The sequence below is a fragment of the Carettochelys insculpta genome, chromosome 2 (genome assembly GCF_033958435.1).
Source record: "Carettochelys insculpta isolate YL-2023 chromosome 2, ASM3395843v1, whole genome shotgun sequence".
NCBI classification, from domain to species: Eukaryota; Metazoa; Chordata; order Testudines; family Carettochelyidae; genus Carettochelys; species Carettochelys insculpta.
The window spans coordinates 181386259-181412774 of NC_134138.1; the positions used below are offsets into that span (position 1 = coordinate 181386259).

The 26516-nt window shown below is 42.3% G+C and overlaps 1 protein-coding gene across 7 annotated transcripts in view; it reads left to right on the forward strand.

The window, feature by feature from the left end:
- COA1 (cytochrome c oxidase assembly factor 1) overlaps nucleotides 1-26516 on the forward strand; it is a 210530-nt gene that overhangs the window by 16495 nt on the left and 167519 nt on the right. For 6 of the 7 annotated variants that reach the window (XM_074988077.1, XM_074988073.1, XM_074988072.1 and 3 more), the window contains exon 2: nucleotides 14917-15025. The gene's annotated coding sequence lies outside the window, so the exon portion shown is untranslated. Of the gene's footprint in view, nucleotides 1-12050; nucleotides 12733-14916; nucleotides 15026-26516 lie in introns of those variants that run through there. The other variant, XM_074988074.1, reaches the window with a different exon arrangement.

The window sequence follows — 26516 nt, forward strand, 5'->3', positions numbered from 1 at the left end:
AGGGGTTAGAAAAAGTATGGTTTGATGTTATTTACTGAGGACCATCTTGTATTCACATGCATTGTGGCTCTCTGATAGTTTTTTACGGCATTGGAGAAAATGGCTCTTCTTGCTATTTTGGTTGCTGATCCCTGTGCTAGCATAAAGAACAAGCTCTTAAGTGGACTAGAAGAGAACGAACTTGCACAGATGGGGTAGTGTAGAATGGGGTGGGGGTGGGGGAGGGGCCCAAAACAAGGCCCAGGGGCCTCATTTGTCCTGCCAGCTGTTTTTAACTGGGTCCTTATGCTCCTGCTGGGGAATGTGTTCTGGGGCTTTCCCTGCTTGTCACGGCTTTCAAAAACAGCAATCACATCCTACGCTTCAGCAGCAGCTCCCATTAGCTGGGATTCATGGCCAATGGAAGCTGCTTCTGTGTAGGACCCGGCTGGAAGGGGGACATGCCACTGCTCTGAGAGCTGCTTAAGAAGGTCTGCTATCCCTCTTCAAGCAACTGAACCCCGCCCCTGTGTCTTAACCTTCTGTCCCAACCTTGACCTCCCTCCCATCCTCCAAACCCCTCAGTTCCAGCCTAGAGTCATCTCCTGCACCCAAACCCCTTATCTCCAACCCCACCTTGGAGCCTGCACCCCCAGCCAGAGCTCTCATCCTCTCCCCTGCACTCTAACCTCCGTCCCAACCGAGAGCCTCATTCTGTACCCTAAACACTTAATTTTTGCCTCCATCTCAGAGTCCACATCACCAGCTGGAGCCTTGACCCTCTCGTGCACCCCAGCCTCAGTTTTGTGAGCATTCATGACCATTCATGCAATTTCCATACCATGCTATGGTCCTTGGGCCGAAAAGTTGGCCCATCCTGTTGTAAAAGAAAATGTTAATATTAGCATATCATCTGGAGGATAGGCTGGTACCGGTAACAAGACTTATGCAATCAGGGGGATGAGATGATGGGTTGAGAATTGGTTTTTGCTACCTCTAGCGTCTGATTTTTTTTTTTTAATTAATTACAAGATAGCTTTACATAAAGACATCTTCGCAGACTGCATTTTACCATGCACTAAAATAGTTTTAAAATTGTTCTGCAATATAGTCTGGTTTACAAAGGTGTCTTTGCTTGGGGTCGTAAACAATGAGTGTGTTGGAAGAGAAGCTCATCTATCCCATTTAGTGACAGATGTAACCTCAACTCTTAGCCTGTGTCTGGCTCTTTTTATGAGAAAAGGACAAAAGAACTGAATGATTAGTTGTATCTTAAAGTGCCAAATAAAAACTAGCATTTCAGAGGATGAAATAACCATTTGTCTTTCCCTATACGCAGAATATCCCCTTACAAGAATAATTGGCAGGATTGTATTCATTTATCTGTTTTACAAATTTTCTGCTTAATAAATATAATTGAGGCCCAATAGTGGGCTGGAGGTGAATTGTAATTTTGGGCCACTCATACTGAATGATTTGTTTTGGATTTACACAGACCTCATAATGTGGTTTGTTTTTTTTTCCTGCTTTGAACAATTGGGAGGTTTGAGAAAACGCCACAAAGAAACCACATGGCTGACTACCATGATATCTGCTGTATGTAACTGCCCACATTTACAGGGTAGCCATACAGAATGGGAAAGTTTGCCTAATTAAGTAGATTTGGAAGCAGCCTTCATCTTTTGTTCAACATTGGACAGATACCATTTAAGAGGAACACACACGTTCTCTATCTATTTCATTTTGATTTCCGATTAAGCAGCAGTGGAAATGGACAGGGGTATGTTTAGCAATTGACTGGACAATTTTACTACTGAAGTGGAGTCTCACATCAGCACGCTGCAGAATTTGTGGTTGGTAGAGAAGGTCTAGCGCTGAAAAGAGCCATGTCTTGATTTGTAGTTTTAAAAAACAAGGATTTGCTAATAAATATATTCTTCTGAGTTACAGCCCAGGGGACTATTGAAGTGTTAGTTTATGGCTGTGTGTTGAACAATAGATTCCTATGATTCCTGCATTCTGTTTTATCTTAAACATGGGGCAGCTTCCTAATAGCCACTTAATGATGACACCATTAAAAAGGAGAAGCACACCAAGAATGAAATCTAAAAGGAAGAAAGCTCATGATGAAGCAAACTTTACTAATGGAAGGAAACCTTGTGAGGTCCTCAAGTCCGGTCCCCTGAACTCATGGCAGGACAAAGTGTCCTCTCCTTCCCTGACAGATATTAGTCAAACCTTCTCTGAAAAATCTCCAATGATGGAGTTTCCACAGCTTCCCTAGGCAATTTATTCCAGTACTTAACCACCCTGACTGTTAGAAAGCTTTACCTAATGTCCAGCCTGAACCTCCCTTTGTGGAAATTTAAGCCAACTGTTTATTGTCCTATCATCAAAGGTTATGGAGAATAACTTTGCTCCCTCCTCCTTGTTAGCAGCCTTTTAGGTACTTGAAAGCTGTTATGTCTCCTCTCAATCTTCTCTTTCCCAGACTAAACAAATTGAATTATTTCACTTGTCCCCCTATCAGTCATGTTTTCTCTACTTCTAATCATTTTTATTTGCTCTTCTCTGGGCTTTTTCCTGTTTGTTCACATGGTTTGCGAAGTGTGGTTCCCAGAACTGGACACAATACTCCAGTTGAGACCTAATCCAGCACAGAACAGAGCAAAAGAATTACTTCTCATGTGTTGCTTGCAACACTCATGCTAGTATAGCCCAAAATGATGTTTGTGTTTTTTGCAACAGTGTCACACTGACTCATTTAGTTTCTGGTCTGCTATGACTGTAGATCTCTTTCTGCAATACTCCTCCCTAGGCAGTCACTCCCCATTTTGTATGTGTGCAACTGATTGCTTATTTCTAAGGGGCGTACTTTTCATTTGTCTTTGTTGAATTTCCTCTAGTTTATCTAAGCCGATTTCTCCAATTTGTCCAGATCATTTTGAATCATAACTCTGTCCTCCAAAGTATTTGTAACCCCTCCCAGCTTGGTATCATCCTCGTGTTTTTTAAATGTGCTTTCTATGCCATTATCTAAAATGGTTGATGAAGATCTGGTCCTAGAACTTATTTGTGTAGAACCCCACTTGTTATGTCCTTCCAGCGTGACTGTGAACCATTGATAGCTATTCTCTGAGATAATGCACCTATCATTTAGTAGCTCCATCTACATTGTAGTTCCCTAGTTTATTGATGACTGCATCTAGGGTTGTATGGGAATACAGTAGACCCCTGACTTACGCAGAAGTTGCGTTCTTGCGCAACCCCAAGTGAGTCAAATTTCACATAACTTGGGGGAGCCAGGAAACTGACCAGTGCAGCAGCACTGGTCAGTTTGCTGGCTTCTGTGAGTGGCGGACAGCCCAGAGCCAGGTGCCAACTCCCCGCCACTCAGAGTCACATTATTGCAAGATTCACTCGAGTGTGCGTATCTCAGGGTTCTACTGCAGTAGCATTTCTAATTTATAGACTGGGAAAATGAGACTAAACTTCAGACCTCCAAACTCTTGGTCTTAAGACACAATATCACATTCTTTAGGGGGTGTGGTGGACAAAATGTGTCCAATGTGCAACACTTCCAATCCTGTTGTAGAACATTGCATTGAGGTTTTCGGCCTTTGAAATGCAAGGCAAGACAGTAAGTACATTTGCAAGGAGACTGAATGGTGCTGCAGTTTTTTGGCAGGAGGAGCTGAGGATTATAAACAGTAATGCTGCAAAGGACAGGGCAGAATAGAACACACAGAGTAATAGAATGCTTATGGGATTAATGTGGAATAAGACCACCTCATTGGATTTTTTTTTTTTTTTAAATAATCATGTGGCACAATTGATGTAATACATTCTGATAAAGCAGAGGGGGAAGCTTACCTGCAAAATATAATTTAGACATTATTGACAACGATATACAGCACAAATTGAAAGAGTGTGCCCAGGAAATAATCTACGTTTGTCCAAAGTAGGTTTAGAGAATAATTTTTCCCTTCCAGTATAATTCCCATTGTTAAGTGTATGCACCAAGGACAATTATGCTTTTAATTTTTTTTCTTTGAGAACTACAAATCTCCCATGTCTGTGTTAGAAGAACAGCTGAATTAAACGCTCATGAAATTTAAACTTCATGGTACTTACCTTTCTGTGTACACGTAAAGGACAAATTACAACGGCAGAAGCTAATGTAGTCCTAAACTGACTAGTTCAAGAATCTTTATCCAGTATTATGAATTGGATTTACTGACTCCATTGCACTCTTGTATTTGGTATTAGATGACAACATGTATAGTTTTACAATATCTTTGAAAAGAAATAGGAATAACTTACTCAGTGTTGAAACCTGGTTAGCTCTTTAGGCATTCTGCAGTGCCACTTTGTGTTTCGCTCCATCGCCAGTATTCTTTACAAAATCAGTAATTTTTTTTATCATTTCTTTATAATGTGTCTTTCAGAGACAAATGGTATTCATGTACTTGTCCAGAGCATGTTGGCACAATTCTGCGTAGTGGTGAGTGAGCAAAATGCTGTTTAAGTCAGTTGACTTATGCCCAGCAGAGTCTGGCCTTATATTTCCCTGGCCTTTAATCCTTTCTTCCAAATTTGCCCTATGTCAGATGGATGAGAAGTAGAATTGGTTGGAATTTTGCAAATACCTTGACTGGATTTATTTATTTATTTATTTTTTGAGCTAAACAATCCAGGAAAAAACATTGACATTTCAAAATGAAACATTCCAGTTCAAAGTGACCTTGTTTTTATATTTTAAGTTAATTGGAATGAAAAAAAATTGGTCAAAATTCAAACCAAATAATTTGAAATTATCAAAACAAAATGTGTGGGTTATTTTCCTCCTTTTCAAATTTTCAAGAATTTGAGTAAGGATGGGATTTTTTTTTTTTTGAGAACTCAAACTTTCCTCAGGTCAGACAACAATGTCCCACTCAGTTCTTGTCAGAACTGCTAATTTTCATGTGGTGAGGCTATACTGTAATCAGCTAATGGAAACTGTTGGAAGAAAATAGTGAGGGAGGCATCAGACACCAATGGGCGCTGAGCCCATGGTTGATGATGGTGATGATGATGAATAGAAACTGTCCTTGAGTTCATGGTGTTGGGAGAGTGGTTTGCTAGCAAGGAGTTCTGTCCCTGCTGTTGCTACTCAGTGCAATGCCATAGTGAGCAGTGGAGTGGCCAGTGTGCAGTGCAAGGTGTCTGGGGATTTGTTAAATTTGTTATACTCTTAGATTTGTTTGGGCTTGAAAATGTGAGATGAAATCCTGACCCTTTTCATAGCAAGGGGAGTTTGGCCATTGACATCTATAGGGCTGGGATTTCACCTGACATCATTAAACTAGTAGTGGCTTCACAGCAGATGTAGAAGCAAGTTCGAAGATTATAAATTAATGGAGCTGGTAGTCTGGTTGGCATCAGAAATTCAGAGCTTTTTTATTTTGTCATGGATAGATTACAGCAGTGATAGACTTGAATGATGCTTTTATTGGTGCTGGTAAATTGTCTGAAGAAACTGCTTGCTGTGGAAATATCATGCCTTGTAATTTAGATACTTGTGTGTGTCTATGTGAGAAGGCTGTTTTGAATTTGTGCATAACATTTTTGCCTTCCTCTCCTCCCTTTCCATTTGTTATGGGTTTGAGTGTAGCTTTGTGTATTCAGAAAAAGCTCCCCAAGTAGATTAGGGGCACAGACAGATTTTAAAGAGAGCCTTAATATGTGGAAAGGAAAGGGCAAATGTACCAGTGGGAACACTAATACAAATGCTCTGCCTTTGGCTCAAAACACATTAAACATTTGCTTACAAACTGCTTTTTAAGTAAATATATTGCATTCAGGACATTTGAACTCCTTTTTTAAAGAGAAGAAACACTTTTAAAAAGGATGTTGTGGCCAAAAAGAGGAGCTATGCATTACTAACCTGGTTTTTATTATTCATAGGTAGTAAGTATTAGTTCTGCAAAGGGGAATCTGTATTAATTGCTCTTTTCAGACTCGCAGAACTGCACCATTGCACCTTATTTCAGATGCACTTTTAGCATCTTCCATGTACAGTTGTAGGAACACTGTTCTGAGAGCAATAAGGATGGCATCGATTTGAGTGATCTGCTATTTTCAGGTAAGTGTATATTTTAGTTTCATCACTGCCTTGTGGGTAGGTTTGGGAGATCCAAAAGCTGTGGGAGTAAACCCAAAAAGAAAAACCCAGTTAGCAGGGAGGTTTTGTCAAACCTGCTTTCTGGCATCTCCTTGCAGTCACCTCAGTTCCAAACGTACCGACTTCTGTCTTTCCTTTGGGTTCAGCTGGGGTGACGAAGAGGGGGATAGTGCCGCTTGGCAATGCACTTGCTCCAAACACTAGCCCAGGCAATGCAGTGTGTAAGAGGGTGCCAAATGGAGAGGACACTCCATCCTTGCTGATAGCATGGAAACAACACAGGAAGTGGCACTTATGGGTTATAAGCCCTCCTCAACTGGCAAAGAGGACGCCGCCACGGGTCACTTTCATTGGTGGGAGGAGTCATCATGCTCCACTGGTCAGCTGCTGCCCACCTCAAGCTGGGCAGGCCCTGGTCAATAAGTTGCTGACTCGCAACATCTTCCTTCCTCATTGGGTGCATGGGAATAGACCAAAAATCAAAAAGTAGATATAAATGACGTATAATGAGCCTCCGGCTTAGTAGCTGGAATGTGCAGACCGTATGTCTGGGACTTGAATCTGTCAATGGCCTTATGAACATGGACTAAACATGCAAAACAGCAGTCATAGATCAACAGCTACACAAACTGAATGTTGATGTTGCTGCTCTCCAGGAAACCAGGATGGCAGATGCTGGGTCAGTGAAAGAAACCAACTATACTTTCTTCTGGAAGAGCTTGAGTTCAGAGGAACACCTCCTCTATGGAGATGGATTTGCTGTTTGGAACAATCTGCTGAAATCTGTCAGTATGCCCACAGCTGAATCACAATGCATTATATCCTTGAAGCTCTGCACCAAGTCAGGATATGTCAACATCATCAGGGCTCATGCGCACACATTGGCGTCGTGCACTGAAGACAAGGACCACTTGTATTATAATCTTCAGAAAGTTATTGACTCCTTTCCAACTGGCGAACAACTCTACATCCTTGGTGACTTCAATGCAAGTGTTGGATGTGACCATCAGTCTTGGCCCGTCTGCCTTGGTCATCACGATATTGGGAAAATGAATGAAAATGGTCAAAGGCTTCTCAAATTTCAGCCCTCAGAATCAGCTCTGCATCACTAATACTTTCTTTAACTTTCTTTAAGAGTGTCACAAGGTTTCATGGTACCACCCCAGATCTGGTCAGTAGCATCAACTTGACCTTATACTGGTACTCAGGAAACATTTCAACACTGTCAAATTTACTCACATGTGCCACAGCACAGATTGTGACACTGATCACTCCTTGATCATCAGTGGAGTGAAAATCGTCCCAAAGAAACTATATGACAAAGGAATACAGTAAGTCAAAGATCAATACTCTCAATACCAGACATGCGCTGAAATGCTCTGTCTCCGCAGATGATCTCACTCGCAAAATGGAACACAAACCGGACCAACAAACCATTGATGAAACATGGTCCATGCTGAGAGATGCACTATACGAATGTGCCAAATCTGCCTTGAACATGTAAATTCTCTAACAAAGAGTGAATCGATGAAAATGCAGACATTCCTAGGCCTCTTCTTGAAGAAAAACCCAAGGCACATCTGAATAACATAAAGAACCCATCTCAAAGCACAAGAGATCAACTTCAACATGCAAGATCTGTTCTTCAGGGAGAATCCAAGTGGTATGCGAACAAGTATCGGGCCAATCTACATTCTAATATTCAAAAGGCGTATGATTTGGGCGACCTGAAAACTGTGTATGACGGATTGAAGAAAGCACTCGGACCAAACATTACCAAAGTCGCCCCACTGAAGCATTTAAATGGATAGGTGATCACAGACAAAAAGCTGCAGATGTCCAGATGGGTGGAACACTACTCAAGTCTTTATTCCCACGAGCGTACAATACAGCCTGAACTTGACAACCTCATCCCAACTCTTCCAGAAATGTCAGAGCTAAATGCAGAGCCTATGAAGGAGGAACTTTCTCAGGCTCTTGATGCTCTCTCCAGTGGAAAAGCACCAGGAAACAACAGAATCCCATCTGAAGTCCTGAAAGCAAACAAAGCTGTGCTCTTCCCCTTCGTCTGCGATTTACTCCTAATATGTTGGAGAGCAGGAGATGTTCCACATGACATGAGGGATGCAAACATCATCACTCTCTATAAAAGCAAAGGTGACAAGGGTGACTGTAACAACTACAGTGACATCTCATTACTGAGCATCACAGGAAAAGCATTTGCACATGTCCTTCTCAAACACCTGCAAAAACTCACAGATCGAATCTATCCAGAAACACAATGTGGCTTCAGGGCTGGCAGGTCAACAGTGGACATGATTTTCTCTCTTCAACAACTACAAGAAAAGTGCAGAGAGCAAGGAAAGCTGTTATTTATAGCATTTGTGCATTTAACAAAGGTGTTTGACACAGTTAGTAGATCAGGACCATACAGAGTATTAAGCGAGATTGGCTGCCCACCAACCCCACTCAAGTGCACTGCATTCTATCACGAAAATTTGAAAGTAACAGTTCAATATGATGGATCTACATTGGAAACGTTTGCAATGAACAGTGGAGTGAAACAAGTATGTGTTCTTGCCCTACCCTCTTTGGCATATTCTTCTCAGTTCTACTAAATTGTGCGTTTGAAAACTCATTTCTCCACCCAAGATTAGATGGCTTTCTCTACAACCTGGCAAGACTCAAGGCCAAAACTAAGGTCAAGAAAGTCCTCATCAGAGAACTCCTCTTTGCAGAGATGCAGGTCTTGTCGTTCATAATGAAGCCACTCTACAGTCACTGATGGATTTTCTGTCCAGAGCCTGCAAGTTGTTTTCCCTTGACATAAACATGAAGAAAACTGTTGTATTCACTCAAGGCATACTTCAGTGACCCAATGTCATTCTGGATAATAGCCCATTTAGATGTGGTTCAACAATTCTGATACCTTGGATCTACTGTCACCACAAACCTATCCATGGACAAAGAAATGAACAACAGAATTGGGAAGGCAGCTACTATTTTTGGCAGACTTACAAAATGAGCATGGAACAATCCTAAAATGACACTGAAAACAAAGTTACTAATCTACAAGGCATGTGTATTGAGTATCCTGCTATATGGTTCTGAGGCATGGACTACCTACTTGAATCAGGAGAAAAAACTGAACATCTTCCATCTGCACTGCTTCTGCAGAATTATGAATATCAACTGGCAAGGTAAAGTTTCAAATGTAGATGTCCTGTCAAGATCTGGCATACCCAGCCTCATAGCGATCCTCAACACAGATCACGTGAGAAGAGTGGGTGACAAATGTCTTCCCAAAGAAATCCTCTTCAGTGAACTGTCTTGTTGGTTGAGAACAAGAGGAAGACCAAAGCTAAGATTCAAGGATATATCAAAAACGCATGAAAAAATTCAACATTTGATCCAAAATCCTGGGAATCTACCTCAGATCAAAATACCTGGTGACGATTGCTATGACAGTGCGCATCATCCTTCGATAGTATATGTGCAAACCACACAAAAGAACTTTGTCTTAGAAGGAAAAATTCTCAGGCTCAAGAATTCAGAAATAGACTGACATACAGTTATTGCAACCAATGGTGCAAATCCAATATTGGATGGATAAACCATGAGAGAAGCTGCAGACTCAAACACTGCCCATAGATCTTCACCGCTGCTAGCCACCGTCTCTTGAGACAAAAAGGGTCCATAGTATATATTAGTTAAACCACTTTAGAGAGTAGTATGCTACATTATTGGTTTCAAGATGACTTACTTGACTTAAACCTTTGTACTCAGAGTGGAGCATAGGCCATCTACAAGTCTCCTTCACTTCACTCTGTCTCGAGACACAACTCGTAGCTGACCTCAGGAGTACCCCAGTTGCTGTCCTTCAATCTCAGTAGATCTTCTCCATGTAGTCCGAGGTCTTCCTCTTTTGGGTTATCCTTGCAGGCTCTATGTGAGAGCTTGACAGACTGTGCCGGATGATGGCTTTCTGAGAGTGCGCCATAGCCATCCCCACTTCCTTCTCTTTATTTGACTGTCAGGTGGTTCTTGTCATGCTCTGTTACAAAGCTCCTCATTTGTGACAAAGTCTCTTGCCATTTGCTGCAAAGGATGTACCTCAGGCATCTGTTCGTGAATGTCTGTAGCTTGTGATTTGAAGATTTTTTAGTACGCAGGGTCCTGCATCCATACAAAAGCATACTCTTCACACTTGTATTGAAGAGCCACAGTTTCATCTTCACAGATAGTATTTGTGAACTTCATATTGGATGAAGAGTTTTGGGTGCAGCTGTTGCTTTCCTTATCCTGGCACTGATATCCTTATCTGTTCCTCCGTCTCTGCCCATAATACTTCTCGAGTAGGTGAACTGCTCCACATCTTCCAGATTATCCCTTCCCAGTGTGGTGGTGATGTTGTTGGATTGGTTGATCCTTATTGTCTTGGCCTTTCCCTTGTCAATGCTCAGTCCAGTCATTAAGGCTGTTTTGTGACTTCTTCTACATGCTTTCATATCAGTGTGAAAGGAGGGTGACATCGTCAGCAAAATCAGTGTCCTCTAGCTGTTTGAAAAGTGTCCATTGTATGCCCCATGGATGGCCATCTGTCATCCTGCTTATAATCCAGTCCATTGTGATCAAGAACAGGAAAGGTGACAATAGGCACCCTTGTCACACTCTTGAGAGTATGCTGAAGGCTTCTGTCTAGGCACCATTGTGAACAACCTGGCATGTTGAGGGTTCGTATGTTGAACAGATCAGGTTAATAATTTTGGATGGCGTGCCTCGTTGTTGCAGGAATTTCCACAAAGCGTGTCTCTCAATGCTGTCGGAGTCTTTTTCGAAGTCTGTGAAATCTATCAGCCAGTACAGTAGGGTCACAACATTCGTGAGGGTTTGGTGTTGAGAACCCTTGTGAATGCTGAATTTTGTGAATATGTGGATGTACTAGTGGCTAGGGCACCTTGTGGCGGCTCCAGAGGAACTGCATGGGTGGCTATGGTGCCTCGTGCCACACAGCGGCAACTGTGCAGGGGATGACGAACCACTCACAAACATTTGAATTTGCAAATGTTAAAGTCATGAATGTTGCGACCTTGCTGTGCAGCAGTAGTTGCCAGACTTTTTGGTATTATGCCCCACTTTTGATTTTTCAGAAACTCTCATGCCCCCCACCTCTTTTTTTAGCATGGGCCAGCCACCCTAGCCACCTGTGAGTCACCTGCCTGAGCCGCTCTGCTCCCCAAAAGCTAGGCACCGCCACCCCTCATCTAACCCCATCATCCTCTTCCCCTTAAACCCACACTCACTCACCTTTGCAGGAGACAGCTAGCTCCACATGGCCTTCACCAGCTGCCTGCTGTTTGTAGCGGCTGCGCTGGGTTGCCCACATGAAATGGCAGGGGCTGAGAGCCAGAAGCAAGGGCTGGCTTTTTCTTCGGGTGGGAGGAATGAGTGGAGGAGGTGCTGGGTTGCTTCACGCCCCCCCGGCATTTCTTCACACTGCCCCCGGGGGGGGGCACATCCCCCTGGTTTGGGAAACCATGCTGTACAGCATAAGGAGGGGCGTGTCCTAACAAACCCAAGGGAGCAGCTGAGTAGATGGAAGGAATACTCTGAAGAGCTACTGAACTGCCTTGCCCACATGGACCCTCTGGAGTTACCTCCTGCAAATATACCTGTGCAAATTAACAGCAGCAGACCTACAAAAGAAGAAATCAGAAAAGCCATTGCCCCTCTGAAAAGCGCCTGTCCCAGACAACGTCTGCTTTGATTGCTTCTGCAGGGAGCGAGACATCAGTCAACATGATGTATAATCTATTTTTGGACACTGAAGAGATCCCACAAGACTGGAAACATGGCTACCTTATCAAGCTCCCAAAGAATGGCAACCTGAAGGAATGCAAAAACTGGAGAGGGATTACATTACTGTCTATTCAAGGAAAAGTGTTCAATAGTATTGTCATGGAGAGAATGAAGACAGAAATTGATAGCTCAGGGAAGAACAGGCTGGCTTCCGAAGTGAGATGCTGCTGACCAAACATCAGCTTTCAGAGTGATCATAGAATAGTCATTTGAGTGGAACTCCCCCCTGTACTGTTTTAAGATTACCATCTATTAAAAACAAATCTAGTTTATAGCCAATATTCCATATAGTGGGCTCATGTTTTGGATGGGTCACCGTAGAATTGTATAATCAGAAAATGCAGGCAAGACACTATTTTAAACATTGATCAAGTTGATACGAAACATTAGAGAGGGAGAGAGAGAGTGCTAAGGCTTGTTGCAGCTTAAAAGGTAGTTCCCATTTAAAAGTATGAAAATAAGCAGAAATGGCATTAAATCAGTATTCAGATAACTTCACGTTTCATACAGCTGCTGAAATAATTTTGCTTATGCAAGCAATTGTGCTGCTCATTTACAGAACATTAAGTCTGACCTTAAGTGCCTGTCTGCGTTCCCTGTAAATGGAGTGCGTGAGTGGCTGCCCAGGAGTGATTAAGGTTCCACCCAGCTGACTGATGGACTGTTTACAGCTGCCCACAGGTGGCAGCATGTTACGTGTGCACCACTTATGGCTCACAGACCATTAGGTCAGTAACTTTTAGTGTCTTTCTTTTTTATTAGTATTTTACATTTATGTTGCTGTAACACATAAACAGGCTTTGACCACATTGTGCTCAGTGCTGTTCAAATAAATAAGGAACGGCAGTCCCTACCTGAAAGAGCTTACAATCAAAATTGGTACAAAAAAGCAGTCCAGTAGCACTTTAAAGACTAACAAAATAATTTATTAGGTGATGAGCTTTTGTGGGATAGACCCACTTCTTCAGATCAGAGCCGTATGAGAGCAGACTCAATATTTAAGACACAGAGAACCAAAAATAGTAATCGAGGTTGACAAATCAAATAATTTTTTCTGATTTGTCGATCTTGATTGCTATTTTTGGTTCTCTGTGCCTTAAATATTGAGCCTGTTCTAGTGTGGCTATGGTCTGAAGAAGTGGATCTGTCCCATGGAAGCTCATCACCTAATAAATTATTTTGTTAGTCTTTAAAGTGCTACTAGACTGCTTTTTTGTTTTGATAATATATAGACTAACACGGCTATGGCTCTGTTACTAATCAAAATCAGTCTTATCCTCCCGATCCCAGCTCTGGCTCTTGTCAAGGCCCCACAATATATAATAGCGTGTTCACCACGTACAGTCCACAAATGCCACCATTTTTCTTCCACAATTTCACTGGGATGCAGAAAGGCTAGTGTTACTAGGGATAATCACTCAGTCCTACCTTCTCTGGTCTGTCAACCTCTCTTGCTTTTGCTTCTTTTGTACCTTCATTGTCTCTGCCAGTCAGCCTCTTTCATCTAGCCCTTTCTCTGCAGTCTTCATCCAATTTGCTGGTGGTCCCATCCCCACCCCCACCTTTCCCTGGTGCCTCTACATTTGCTCATTAAACACATTTGGATCCCATGCCACATGGCTTGCCACTTTCAGCATGAGTGAAAAAGGTTTTAATAAATCAGTAATATGCTCTTTCTGCTGGCAGTTTTAAGGGTTTATTCAGTGCAGTCTTCTAGTCTGCCCTTTGCCAGACAGTGGGGCAAGTGCAGCTTTTACATTATATTAACTAGTCTTCTTTTATCTCAAAATGTGTTATTTATGGGAGGCGTGCACAAAGTGGGGGGTGGGCTCCCATGAGAGGCATGCATTTTTGTAAGGGGGAGTCGCGGTGCAGTGCGATCAGCTGCTGAGTCTCAGGCTCATCCATCTCATTAAAAATGTTGAAATTTCACTGTTTTTATGTATATTTGCTTTTATATACTGATTGATAAAGGTTTTACAGTCTGCATACTTATTTTCTTACATGTGCCGAAAGGGATCTTTTCATATGAATATAACTTACATTTCCATAAGTTTGGATTACATTAGGAAGGTTGGGGCAGAGGGGGCAGCTAATTTCAGGGTTGAAAAGTGGGGACCAACATAAAAAGTTTCCTCATCTCTGATTTATGGGATAATATAATTTTGTAATACAGAAGGCTTTGGGATTCTTCCAGGATTAGATGTCTTATCTAACCTTACAGTTTTTCAGCAACGTTCGGGGTAAAAGCACATTCTTCAGTTTGTAGCTTGGATTTAACTTTTAAAGAGAACAAATCCTACTGCTGTGTGAGGCCTGACATAAATGGCAAGCCTGCAAACTGTCTGTACTAATGTATGGAGATTAAGTTTATCTAACATCAAGACCAATTGTATTCAGAATAAAATAATGTTTATGTAAATGCTTAATATGTTCTGTGGTCTCTCAAGAGAGCTTCGCTAGTTATAATGAAGCTTTCCACTGCTCAAGAACATGGAATTAAGGTGGTGGGGTTTTGTTTTTTTTTCCGCCTTTTTTTTTTTTTTTTTTTTTTTTTTTTTGCCTTGTTGTTTTGGAGGTAGTCTAGGGAAGGGAAAATGCCCAATGACGAGCAATTTTTTAAAACAGCGTACATTTCTTTTAATAGAAAAGATCAGTGCCTAGCTTTGCAGAATGCCCAAGTTTATTGTACAGTTAGGGAAGTTATATTATTTTTTGCTGTTGCTAGTGTGGTGAGAGTACTGTTCATAACCCCATTCATATTTTATTTATATTTGTGATATATACATGGCTGTTTGTTTACAAAGAGATAGAAATGAAGATCTTCACTTGGATTTACACTTTGATGTATTTAATTTATTACTTTAAAAAAATAAACTGACATGAATAACATTTTAAAATCTCTCCACTAGGTGGCACCAAAGTGCTAGAACTTGAAGAGCTGCTACTGCTGCACAAATCTACTGATTCCCTTCCTTCAGTTAGACATCAGCATTTCATCTTCAGAGACTGCTTTTTCCGGTAAATACTGTCATTACTAAAGGCAGTTCTGCATTTGTCTGTATTTCCCTTTCAGTGCTCCTGAAAGCAAAATCTTTGTTTCCCTTTTGAGATACCAATCCACCGTTGGCTGATATGGTGATGGTTGTGAGGCAGTTGGCATGACTAGGCTTTTTCATGAAAGGAATAAGCCACTGGGTCTGAATCCCTAAGCAGCCAAGTTTTTGGGTTTTTTTTCTTCTATTACAAATTTCGTTTAGTAATTTTAATTAAATAAATCAGGGGAAGGACCATGAGAGCATATAGGAAAAGTTTTCAAATAGAATGTTTTCTTACAAGGTGGTGTGAGAGGGAAGGGCTCATTTAAATTTGTTTATTTTTATTTGCTCCTGTAATGCACTCACTTGGAATAGATGTGTTTCTTGGACTGCACAAGAAAAGAAAAAAGCGGGACTTTGGTCCTTTTCAAACAAAGGGCTGGTTTCCAATATAGGGTGAATCCGTGCTGCAGCGATCAATCCACGGGTGGGTGTTTTAGTGAGTCTAGTCAAGGCCCACTAAATCAACCACCAGTCACCCTCCTGTCAATTCTGGTACTCCAGCAGAATGAGATAAGTAAGGTGAGTTGACAGATTTTTTATATTGACCACTCTCAGTATGCATCCTGCAGTAAGTACATTTAAGCTACATTGATATCAGTTAGGCTATGAATGTAACTCAAATTGAAGAGCTTATATCAACCTGCCCCCTTAGAGTAGACCTGCTCATAGGTGTACTTTATGTATCACCCATTCTTTTAGGGATGCACAAATGTTGCTTTTCTTAGCCTCATAGCCGGCCCCACTGAACAAAGAGATTTGGCCTATTGTGTACATAAATTGTGTTTAAACAGGAGTTAGAATATGTGCAGCCTAAAAATGTTGTCTAATGCTAGAAAAAAAATGTACACATACATAATCAGGACCTTCCCCCAAACATGCAGAGTTAGATGAAGGATCCCGTAATAAAGGTTTTTAAGGCTACTTGCAAGTAATTCTGAAATGTCCAATAATGTATTGAATCCCTCCAATACAAAAAAATGAGAGGCATACAGCACACTGCTAACTTACCCAGCTCTTGGCTTAGTCTTAACTTTAAGTGGGGAGTGTAGGGGAGCTGGGAAGCAGGGGGCAGCCTGGTTCCCATTTCCCTGGTGCTTGTGGGACTCAGGAAACTGACCAGCCATGTGCTGGTCAGTTTCCCAGGTCCTGCAAGCAAGAAGAGATGGGAACCAAGGGGCAGCATGGTTCCCAGCTCTCTGCTGCTTGCAGGACCGAGGAAACTGACCAGCTCATGGCTGATCAGTTTCCTGGTTCTGGCCAGTGCAGGGCAGCCAGCTATTGCTTGGTTCCCAGCTCTTTGCTGCTTCCGGGACCTGGGAAACTGACCAGCCATGAGCTTGTCAATTTCCTGGGTCCCGCAAGCTGCGGGGAGCTGAGACCCAGGCAGCAGCCTGGCTCCTGGCTCTTCTGCCTTTGCAGAGCTGGGAAGCTGACCAGGGCAGCCTTGGTCAGTTTCCTGGCTCTGCAAGTGGAGGGAAGCCAGGAGCCACATTTGCCATCTGGTTCCCAGCTGCCCGCCACTCTGGGGACTGGGAAACCACTCCTGTCAGGGGCAGCAGCCAAGAGTCGTGCTGCTGCCATTGTCAAGAGTAGTAAGAGTAGTTTCCCTGCTCCTGTCAGGGACAGCAGCCTGACTCTCCCTGCCACCACGGACAGGAGTGGCTGCCACCCCAACAGGAGCAGGAAGCCTTGGCTGTGCATATCTGGAAGGTTTACTGTAGATCTCGGCTCCATAGTCCTGCTTTCTTTCTGCGTGCTCTCTTGTTCCATGGATGACAGTTGGAGCTGAACACGCAGGAAAAGCAAACTAGACAGCTGGAGGTGGACACTGCAGAAGACAGACAGTTGTGCTCTTGGAGTAGCTGCTTGCCCATTTCTTCAAAGGATCTATTCTTTTTCCCAGTTCTGGGTTGTTTCAATTTATTTATATTGAAGTGGCCTCTTGAGACAATTGCAGGTGTTGAACTAGGCTGGCCTGCATTTTGCTCTTCCATTAGCTTGCATCTTTTGTAATAAATAAATCTGGCTGCTCCCCGCGCTGCAAACTGCAGGGATATTCCTCTTGTGAAGCATCTGTGCGAGGGAAACCGCTGCTGAAGAACCAAATGGGAGCTATGGAGTGAACATCACGAAGCTGGCCCCAGGCATGTACATGCGCATGCATGTGCTTGTGTGTGCACGTGCACGTGCACACACACACACACAGCCTGCTAATTAGAGCTTTGCAGAAGAGACAGCACTTTTTGCAAAACACCAGAAGCTCTCCAAATTCCATACAGTACCTCTAAAGAGCTATAATTAACCCCGTAATATTCACTTTATTCATTAAAAGTTAATAAAATATATTCTGTCCTTAATGAACATATATTTGAAGCCAGGAAAACCTACTCACAGCTGTATTTCCTAAAAGCAGCAGTAACAGTCCAGGGCAGGCAAATTAAATGAGTTCTCTCAGCCCTGCTCGAGCACTGTGGAGGTAAAAGATTTTTTTGTTTTTTAAGGTGTGTATGTGGCTCATAGACTGAAAGGCAGCACCAGCCTCCAGTGAAAGCTTCCTATGAGTGTGCCAAGCACTATAGTCATCACCCATTTCTGCTATTTAAAGGTGGCAGATTTAATTAAGGTCAGATACACAGGAGTGGGTAAAAAAACAGATGGTATTGTCTGCCTGCCCTCTCAAGCAGTCATAAATCATACTGGCTTGTCTAGGCTTCTCAAAATTCTATAGATCTGATTGGGGTTTAGGTTTCCGGCACAATGAGGAGAGCACATCTCACAGGAATATGTGTGTAAGGTGTATCCCCATAGAATCTGAGCAACACAGCACCTTTCATGTATTTATCCTTGCAACACCCTGATAAAGTTGGAATGTGTTACCTCCATTTTACAAATTGGGCACCATTGGTTAAGTGACTTGCCCCAGGTCACTGCTAGTCTATTACAGGACAGGGAATTGAACCCAGTTCTGTCAAGTAATAGGCCAGTGTCTCAGCCACTGATCTACCCCTGCTCTCTGTGAATTGCATCTTCCCTGAATTTGCCAATATAAGGAAAGAAGTGCTAAGTAATTGGAGTCGTGATGTGCAAGCTTCCACAAACCAGTTGCACCACCTCAAGGGCAGATAATGGTCTTTATGCCCCATACTCCATTCCAAATAGAGAGAGCCAAAGCTTTCCTTAGCCTCACAGCATTAACAGGGGTAAGGTGTGGAGAAGGGAAGGAGAAGAGATGAGTGCAACATCCTGGTCTTACATTTGCAACGTTTGCTTCATCATGATGGTGCAACAAATACGGCATCATTGAGTCACCCCTACACATAATCCTGCGTGGGCACATTGTGAAACAAACCTGATGTGCTAGAGTGCTGTATGTTTGTTACAACAATTTCAATACAAATAAAGGAGATGGTACTAGAGTCTTCAAGTGTTTTTGAAATGCCAGTAGACTAGACAAAACTAAAAAGCCCATATAGTTCTAAATGGGACAGGTCCTTTAACTACTGCAGTGCTCCATATGCAGTGACTATCTCCATATGCACCCATCAAACAGTATTGTTTCCCTACCTTGGGTGGGAGAACAGGGGAAGCTCAGTGAAAAGTTTTTGATAGGAATGGGGAAAAAAGCATTTTCTTTCACAAGCTAACAGCCCATCTGATTTTTATAGAAAGAGAAAACATAAGAAACACTGCTAAATTTTGAACTTTACATCTAGAAATATAAATATCAGGTATAAATAGCAAAGCGATTATCTTACATAAGTGTTAGTCATTTGTACTAACCTGTGATTAAACAGTCACGTACATGTCTCAGCCCTTACTCTCATCTTTTTTTGAAATTACATTTTCCTTTTCCTAGGTTTTCACCTTGGGCAATGGATTTTTAAAGCAAGCATATCTTGATAATTTATTAATGATAAGTATAAATGTTCCAACTTTTGAAAGTGCTTTCTTTAATAAATACCCAGCAATCTAATGTAAAAAAGATTGCAAATAACCTAGGCTTTTATTAAACATTGCAGTTTTCATAGGGGCTGCACTCTGAACTCTCAGCTATAACATGTTTTATTTTCTCTTGCTGTCCAGATCGACAGGTAGTGGAGGTCAATTTATTTCAGCTAGTATAGACATACTAAATCATCCATCTGTTGCTCTCTGCATCAACTCCAGTACTCAACGAAAAGTGCAGGCTGTGTAATTTAGATTGATCTCTGTCGGTAGTTTAGATTAACCGTGTGTGGACAACTGGTTACTTTCTAACTTTTTGTTACCGAGGTTACTACTACTCCTTTCCTCTCATGTGTCCACACCTTAGAAAACTTCTAAAGCCCTGGTGGAAAGCATTGATTTATTGTAACTGGAAAGAGCCTAGGTTTTGTCAGATTATGTGTAGTAGTTGTAGCTAAAGAATTGCAAAGTGGGAGACAGGAGGAAAAGAGATAACAGGAAGAAATAAGAAAAGAATCTGTATTCTCCTCTCTACCCCTTGACTTGTATCCCTTCTCCATTTTCTTTCTAAAAATCCGCCCCCCCTTCACAAAATTTTGTCCAGTTAGTTTTATTAATGTCATTTTCACTATTCTGGTTCTAATTGGTCCGGGGGCGAGGAGGGGAGGAGTTTAATTCTCACATCTAGGTTGTCTGTCTTGGTGATAGGTACCACAAAAATTAGTGAAATAAAAAACAGAGAGCCAAATCATTCCCTCCTTCTCCAAAAACTTGATGCAGGAGAAGAACTGATTGGAAGGCTCTGCAGCCTTCTGGCATTCCCCACTGGCTATGTCTTTGGGTGAGGAAGGGGAGTCAGGTACGGCGGCAAATATACAAAGATCCCACAGAAGATTCTCAGGACGTCTGATGAGGGCCAGGACACTAGTGGAGATGATCAGTGATTTTTAGGATATATCCCCTGGGCTTGACACCTCTCCCATTGCCTGTAGCAGCAAGCCCTGCCCCACCTTTCAGTGCCAGGGTCAAAAATTCCCCTTAGTGTAAGATTGAGCTTTGATTGCAGAATGGGAGTCCATGTAACGGTATCGGATTGTTCATCTTCTGAGAAGTCCCACACATTCTGGGGAGGACCCACTCCCAGAAACCGCAGAGACATCCCTACCCCACCCACACAGATCACAGCTGGGTGCTTCCATGAGCTTGGCAGTAGAGAAAACACATACCACTGAAGTTTAACCTCTTCCTTAAACTTAAGAACCTGATCCTGCCTTGACTGACATCAATGGGAGAACTCCAATGGTGGTGAGTGCCAGCAGGAGCAGAGCCTAAGTTTGAATCAGCTTTTGCTGTTTTCAAACCCATCAAAAAGGAACAAGAATTGGAATGTAAAGCTGGCAGCTCTGTAGGGCAAACTGAGAAACAGACTCCCTTGATTTAAGAGGTTTTATTTTCTTTGGATTATTGTTTTCTGCTCAGAAGTAACTGGGAACCTCTTAGCTGAAAACCTCTGACCATCCTGAGTAGATTCATATTTCAGATTCTTACAATAAGTATGAAAATGGAACCTCCTGATAGTTATTGCTTCCTCTGGAGAGTTAAAACATCAAGAAAGTGTATTGAGAAACGCCATCCGGCACTAATCATACTCTTTTGGTGAAACCAGACAAGCCCCTGCTTGAACTGACTTCTTCTAATATTCACTATGTTTTTGCATTAGTTACTTTTGAGGTACTAGTCCTGCCTAGATAAGCAGTAGAATATTCCCTTCTGGTTTAATAATGTCCTGTTTTTTTAACAGTGTTATTTGTATAACATTAACAGTACACCTGACATTGATTCAACCTTGTTATTTTTTTCACCAGTTTAGCATCTGTTAAATAACTGAGGCCATGTCTACATTACTGGAAGACTGACCTGCTCAGAGTTGATCTTCTGGTGTTTGATTTTGTGCGTCTGGTAGGGATGCACAAAATAAACCTGTCAGGGTCGTGTTCCTCGTGATAGAGATCAACAGGAGAAATTCTCCCATTGACCTTCCTCCGTGAAGATGGCTGGGTAAGTTGATTTCAGATAAGTCCGATTCTAGCTACACAGTTGCCATAGCTAGAATTGCGTATCTGAAATCAACTTATTTCCTAGTGTAGACTTGTCCTAAGTGGTCATAAGTTCAGCATTTGTACATCATTTTTCTGTGTCGGTAGTGCCTCAGGGTCTTTAGAGGATGGAAAATAATGTAGAACTAGAAGATGCTCACATTTCTTTTACAGCTTATATTTAATTAAAGCTTAACATATTGTCCTGGTTATTTTTATTAAATGTCAGAAAGGTTGCTGTCATAAAAAAAAAATGTAGAAGTCCAAGCCCTGCTTCCCAGAAAGGGGGAATGGCTATCCAAGCCCTCCACTACCTGAGGTAGGAATGTCAGACAGCTGGAGCTCCACTGCCTGGCACGTACCTGGCCTTGTGGGACTGAAGTTGATGCAGTCTCCAAATGTCACAGGATCTATGGCTTCCATGATGGACTCGCATCAGTCATGTAATGCAAATAGGTCCTGGTGCAGAGCATGGAGAGAGTCCAGTTCTGATTAGATCCCTAGCACAGCAGTGTTTAACACACACACTTGTCAGTCCTAGCAGGGTCCTTTTGCAGTGGTTTCCCTGACCAGAGAAGGAAGATTTCTTACTGAGGTGGGAAGTCTGATACAGACATGCCAACCAACTCTTGTGAATTTATTGCTAGAGATATGATTTCTAAGTAACATTAAGCTTCTCAAGTGATCTTATGGTAGAACTCTAAAATGTCAGAATTTTTTCCCCAAGCTTTGGCTTAATTTTACTTAGAAATTGTTGTCAGCCTCAGACAGCTGGAGCTCCCACGTCAGCTTCCACTGTCCTCTGTCCCACCGCCCAGACTCCAGCTGTCAGCCCTAAGCTTCTGGGCTCCATATGTCAGCTCTGGAAGTGGGTGAAAGGAACTCGCTGGAGGTCTTCCAGGCCTGGGGAGGGTGAAGACCCCCTAAGAGGAAAACAAAGGGAGGCTGAATTATGGCTTGGGGGCTGAATTATTAGCCTGGGGGGCTGCAGGAGTGTGTGTGTGGTAGCGGGGGTGTTGGTGGAGTGAGAAGACTGTATTGATGGTGTGTTTGGAACAGGCGGGTACTGGGAGGGTGAACTGAGAGCAGAGGGATTGGTGGAGGGGGAATGATAAACTGATAGGGGTTGGGGCTGAACTCAGGGTCGTTGGGTGGAGAGGGAACTGCTGGGGAGATCAGGGGCAGGATTAGTTGCTGGATTGGAGAGGGTCATGTGAGGGTGAGGGCTTTTGCAGGATGGACCAAAATTACCTCACACAGTTCAGTCAGCGGGCAGCACTAAAGTTACGTCTAGACTATGTGGCAGATCGAACTGGTCAGGTTCGATCTTCCAGGCTTCGATTTTATGCATCTATCAGGGGTTGGCAGTCGACCCCTGTACTCCTCAATCTTGCAAGGACTAAGGGAGGTCGATGGGAGAGTTTCTCTTGTTCACATCGCTCTGTGAAGACTGACAGCTAAGGTGATTGCAGATGTGCAATTCTAGCTACAGCAATTGCATAGCTAGAACCAACTTATCTACAATTGACTTATCTGCGTAGTGTAGACCAAGCCTAACTGTCACATGCACACACCTGGGGATGGGCCAGGGAGTTTTAAAAGAATCAAGCAAACCTAAAACCCTGACCTAAAAACAGTATTTTTTTAAAAAAGAAAAAAACACTTATGATTTTTGGTCTCTAGAAGTTGGCAATACCATGTCTGATTCTCAGGAAATGTATGCAATAAAGCTTAGACCAATGTAATGCACAGTCCATTCAGGTCAAGGAAATCGTGCTAGAGCGGCCATGTGTAAAAATGCAGCTTTTTGAATGGCAACTGCATCATAAGCCACTTTGCTGCCATTTATCTTTAATCAAAAGAATTTTAAATTGACTGCTTAACCTTCTTTGGCTGGTGTTCTCTAATGGATAATCTCAGTCTCCTTCTCCATGCCCATGTTAAAAAAACAAACAAAAAAAAAAGCAACCTGACATTAATTTATTTATGATTTTTTTCATTAAAGCTTTTCAAGTTTACCAAGCTGAGCGTGCAGTTCAGAGGTCATGTCTTCCCTTCCCTTCCCTTCCCCTCTCCCTAGCTTCACATCCAGTTCCTTCAGCTTCTGCCCCAAAAGTTTATATGCATGTCTCTCATGGGGCCTGATCCAAAGTCTGCGTTGGGGTGAATGGAAAGACTCACATTTAATTTGGAGGGCTCTGAACCAGGATTTCCATCCAAACAACTGAAAGCTCTTCAAAGGGACTGATTCAGTGCCTCCTGAAGTCAATGGAAATCTTAACCATTCTCTTCTGTGGCCATTGTACTATGTCCAATGTTTGTAGTCAGACAAGCAAAAGGCAGAGTAGCATGGTCGTGAAAAGAATATAGGTGTTTCAATTCCCAACCAGACCATAATAGATATTAAGTGTATTTTTGTTCTTTGCTCACTAAGTTTGTTGCTCTGCCAGGGAAAACAACAGACTCCATTGTGTGTCGGCAGTTCTCCTTCTCTCCCCAAACCCTAAGCGCCTGCTTAAGTTTTCCCGAGAGCTGTGCACTACAGTTTCTCCTTAGAGAGTGGAGCAAACTAGCTCCAAGAGTAACCCCTGTGCTATGTAACCTTTTCATAAATGGCATTGACTTGAATGCCATTGCAAAGAGAAACAGCAAATATTGAATGAGGACCGTGAAGGACATTATGAAAGGGATAAAGTAAGAGAAGGAGAACTGTTCAGACAAGTCTGTCAGGAAGGATGATGTAATATGTATACTGTGGGACATAACAAATAGTTGAAATGCCTATTTGGGGCTAGAATCAGTTCTTACCAGAAAGTGCTGGTGTCAAAAACAAGCAGAGAGCAAGGGTACAATTGATTTAGTTAGATCTTGATTTGATAGAAATAGGGTAGGTGTAAAGTTTCAAAGACTGTTGCTGATTAGTAATAAAGAGGAAGCCGTGCTAGTCTATACACTATCAAAACAAAAAGCAGTCAAGTAGCACTTTAAAGACTAGCAAAATGGTTTATTAGGTGAGCTTTCATGGGACAGATCCACTTCTTCAGACCATAGCCAGACCAGACCAGACTCAATATTTAAGACACAGAGAACCAAAAACAGTAAGCAAAGAGGACAGATCAGAAAAAGATAATCAAGGTGAGCAAATCAGAGAGTGGAGGGGTGGGGGGGAGGTCAAGAATTAGATTGAGCCAAGTATGCAGACAAGCCCCTATAGTGACTCAAAGTTCCCATCACGATTTAAACCATGTGTTAATGTGCCGACTTTGAATATAAAAGCCAGTTTAGACGTTTCTCTTTCCAAAACGGAGCGATAATTCCTTTTCTGTAACACACATACCTTTAGGTCATTGACAGAATGCCCCATTCCATTAAAATGTTGACTAACTGGTTTGTGGATCTGGAGTGTTTTGATGTCTGTTTTGTTCCCATTGACCCTTTGTCTAAGGGAGTTAGAAGTCTGTCCAATATACAAAGCACCCGGGCATTGTTGGCACATGATAGCATATATGATGTTAGTAGAGGAGCATGAGAAAGTGCCTGTGATTCTGTGAGTAACCTGGTTAGGTCCAGTGATGGTATTTCCAGAGAAGATATGTGGACAAAGCTGATTAGTGATTTTTGCTTCAGGGCTTTAAGATCAGTTGATGAAAGACATTTTACTGGCATTTTTAAAGGGGTACTGTTTTATTATTATCTGTAATTTGTATTTTGATAGTGCTCAGAGGCCCCAGTCAGGATTGCGGGCCAGATGCTATGCACGCCCTCAAGTAAATACTGCATACTGTGTTGATTCTTATCTTGAAAGTTGTCCTGTGTTGTCTGTCTTATGCACTCAGATGCAGCATGAATAGTAGTTTATCTTTCTGAAAACTCCAGATCCTGTATGGAGTGTCCCATTGGAAGCAAAACATTACACATGCAGACATTAAAAATAAGTAGTTGTCACCAGGAATAAATTATCCGGTAGGATAATTCATGAATAGCGAATCAACAAGCAATCAAACAAGTAGTAACATATGGGCCATCGTAGAATTTGTTATTGCAAACTTAGCAAGATGCATACGCCAAGGACTCAGTACAAAATTAGATTGAGGATTTGGAAGCTGTACTTAGGAACAAGATTGAAATTACCAGTTAATCACCCTGTTTCTGAAAATGTGGTCAAGTTTAACTTTGTGAGAAATCTGCAATTTTAAATGAATTTAAAGTGTTTGGATAAAATTGGAGATTTTTTTTTCTGTTGGCAAGTACCTGATGTTTATAATGGGACTTTGGCAATTTCAAAACACGATGTTCTGTCCTATTTACTAACCTTAGCCCAGCATTAAATTAGGCATAGGTAAAACACACCTACATTAGGGCCAATAGCATTGCCCATAACCGGGGAAATGAATGGTTTTGTTGAATCCCCAAGGATCATCTAGTGTCTCTCCCCATTCTACATCAATCAGAGGGCTGAAAAAGCCACACCCTGAGCAACTCAGCTCAATCAGTGTAACCCCTAGTGTAGACTAGGTGGGAATGAGAATTCTCCCATTAATCAAGCTGCCACCTTTAAGAGAGGTGGAGTGCCTATCCACAGGAGAACCTCTCCCATTTGCATAGGTAGTGTTTTCACTGAAACAGTTCAGTGGTGCTACTGCAGTGCTTTGAATGTGGACAAGCTGTTAGCCTGTTGATACCAATCCTTAATTAGGTAGTTTAATACATCCTGTAGCCTTCTCTGTTATATTGCAGTAGAATCTAATAGCTGATCTAGTCTTGGCACCACTGTGAAGGACACCATAAAGTATAGCTGACAGTCTCAAAATTATGAATTGGGCACTGAATAGACCAGACCAGTTCCTCAAGCACTGGTCCATGGGGATATCTAGGACATAAATCCCTTTTAAATTATCCCAGGAATTAATCACTCAAACACGGGGTGATCCTACAGTGTCATACAGATGATGCATTATTCACCCTCTCACTGCTGGTGGGGCGGCAGAGGAAAGAGGATGTGGCTATGGAAAGGGAGCTATGACATAGATATCCTTATACTGTGCAGATTCCCACCTGCATTTCTGGCCCACTGTCTGTTGCAGGCCTTTGTAAGGTACAGCAGCACAGGGATCAGGCCAGTGCAATGGAGAGCTCCAGTTCAGCTTTGCACATCTCTTGACATGTACTCTGTGCTTTTGGGCCAGGCCATAGGATCAGATCTAATGTATGCAACATCTGGCCCACAGTAGATATCTACACTGTAATAAAAGCAGCCGCAGCTGGGAAATGTCAGCTGGCTCAGGCTCCCAGGGCAAGGGTTGCAGGGCTATAAAATTGCACTGTAGACATTCAGGCTTGGGCTAGTGCCTGGGTTCTGGGGATTTCTAG